Genomic DNA, 2500 nt, shown 5'->3' with positions numbered 1-2500 from the left:
GGACGGGTCCTCTGCGACACCCCAGCCGCGCTCTCGCCAGCCAAGGCGAGTGCGATTGATTGCCAAACGACCCTCAGACAGGCGTGGCCCCGGGAAGAACCCGGGGCCGCAAAGTGCGTTCAAAGTGTCGATGATCAATGTGTCCTGCAATTCACATTAATTCTCGCAGCTAGCTGCGTTCGTCATCGACGCACGAGCCGAGTGATCCACCGTCAAGAGTTGTCTGAGTTTGTTTTAGGTCTCTCCCTCGCCAGAGGAAAGCGACCCGGACCGCACATACGCTCCCCACCTTGAGCTACAGCCACCTGCACGCCGGCGTGCGGGCGGAGCAGGGTGGCGTGAAGCGATGGGGAGCACCATCCTGGTGCGGCCCGCAGAAACATACGTCTATTGGGGGGAGGAGGACAGGGCGCCCAAGAGGCGATGCGTGCCCCAACGCACCGCAGCGACGGAGGCAGGATCACCGCCACCATGTCGCCCGCCTAGTATCACGAGGCGTGCAGCAGCTTTGCCCTAGGAAAAGCAGAGGCGGGAACGGGCACCGGCCATCGGTTCGGCAGCGTCACTGACGCGTGCACGTGGCGGCGTGTCGGCGAGCGGACTTCCTGCGAGGAGGCGGGGGCGGCACTCGCCCGAGCAGACGCCCGCCCGGCCCAGCCACCGCCGAGGTGGACTGGGAGTCGCGGCAACGGCTCGTCATACTCGTTCCCACACTCACAGCGCAGCTTGCCCGCAAGCCACCGACCACCGATCGACGCCAGGCGCCCCGACCGAGAGCGGGATCGCTCGTTCGCCCTGCTGGCAGTTCGCTGGGGATCACTACTGCACGGAGCTCGGAGACCGACGGGCGGCAACTCGAGAGTCTTTAAACCACCACCCCCATCCCGCAAGTGCAAAGAGGCTGTATACGCACAGACGGGTGAGGGGAATAGGTACCCCGTCGGGTTTGAAGGGAGCGTGACTAGATAGCAACGATGTAAACCCAGCCGATTTGGGAGCGAAAGACCGGCGCCTGCATCACCGGCTTCGTTTCCCGTGGCTGGAGAGTACACCGAAACCCTCCGTCTGTCGCGAGCTCCCGACGACGCGGTGCCGCCAAGCAGCAGGGCCGGACCTGGTGTGGCTCCCCTCGTCGATCACAGACCGGTCGGCACTACTGACGAGACGGTGGAACGGGCTTCGCCCCTTGTGACGAAGGGTGATGCGAACCCGCCCGCCCGCGTGCGTTCGGGGTGGACTCGGCAAACGGAGATTTGAAATCGGAAAGTGTCCTCCTGCCCCGCGCAGGTAGGCGCCCAACAGTTGTGGGGGGTTTGGCGGTGACCACGGCTGCAGGGCCTGCTACCCCGACGAGCTCTCCTGCTGGCCCCGAAACCACCCTCGCGAGACAAGTTGAAACGGAAACGGGCGTACCCCCAAGCCGACGATCCTTTCTTATTTGTTACTTTTTTTTTCACTTGCTCGAGTTGTGGGGATTTGGCGGTGACCACGGCTGCAGGGCCTGCTACCCCGACGAGCTCTCCTGCTGGCCCCGAAACCACCCTCGCGAGACAAGTTGAAACGGAAACGGGCGTACCCCCAAGCCGACAGAGATCCTTTCTTATTTGTTACTTTTTTTTTTCACTTGCTCGAGTTGTGGGGGTTTGGCGGTGACCACGGCTGCAGGGCCTGCTACCCCGACGAGCTCTCCTGCTGGCCCCGAAACCACCCCCGCGAGACAAGGTGAATCGGAAACGGGCGTACCCCCAGCCGATAATGATCCTTTCTTATTTGTTACTTTTTTTTTCACTTGCTCGAGTTGTGGGGGTTTGGCGGTGACCACGGCTGCAGGGCCTGCTACCCCGACGAGCTCTCCTGCTGGCCCCGAAACCACCCTCGCGAGACAAGTTGAAACGGAAACGGGCGTACCCCCAAGCCGACGATCCTTTCTTATTTGTTACTTTTTTTTTTCACTTGCTCGAGTTGTGGGGGTTTGGCGGTGACCACGGCTGCAGGGCCTGCTACCCCGACGAGCTCTCCTGCTGGCCCCGAAACCACCCTCGCGAGACAAGTTGAAACGGAAACGGGCGTACCCCCAAGCCGACAGAGATGCTTTCGCTCCTGTTACTTTTTTTTCACTTGCTCGAGTTGTGGGGGTTTGGCGGTGACCACGGCTGCAGGGCCTGCTACCCCGACGAGCTCTCCTGCTGGCCCCGAAACCACCCTCGCGAGACAAGTTGAAACGGAAACGGGCGTACCCCCAAGCCGACAGAGATCCTTTCGTACTTGAACCAACACAAAGTTTGTCACGTTTTATTTTTACGAGTGATCGACCGTCAAGATTTGTCTCTGAGTTTGCTTAAGGTCTCTCCCTCGCCAGAGGAAAGCCACCCGGACCGCACATACACTCCCCACCTTTAGCAGCAGCCACCTGCACGCCGGCGTGCGGGCGGAGCAGGGTGGCGTGAAGCTGTGGGGAGCACCAGCCTGGTGCGGCCCGCAGAGACATACATCTATTGGT

General features: G+C 61.4%; 1 non-coding gene across 1 annotated transcript; it reads right to left on the bottom strand.

The window, feature by feature from the left end:
- Positions 1-67: 67 nt before the first annotated feature.
- LOC140472598 (5.8S ribosomal RNA) lies at positions 68-221 on the bottom strand. Its single transcript, XR_011957756.1, has one exon. It is a non-coding gene; the product is annotated as a 5.8S ribosomal RNA (ribosomal RNA).
- Between the last annotated feature and the right edge of the window lie 2279 nt (positions 222-2500).

Source organism: Chiloscyllium punctatum, unplaced genomic scaffold, assembly GCF_047496795.1.
Source record: "Chiloscyllium punctatum isolate Juve2018m unplaced genomic scaffold, sChiPun1.3 scaffold_378, whole genome shotgun sequence".
Classification (NCBI taxonomy): Eukaryota; Metazoa; Chordata; class Chondrichthyes; order Orectolobiformes; family Hemiscylliidae; genus Chiloscyllium; species Chiloscyllium punctatum.
The sequence above is the reverse complement of the archived record's forward strand: the minus strand, read 5'-3'. Positions and strand labels throughout refer to the sequence as shown.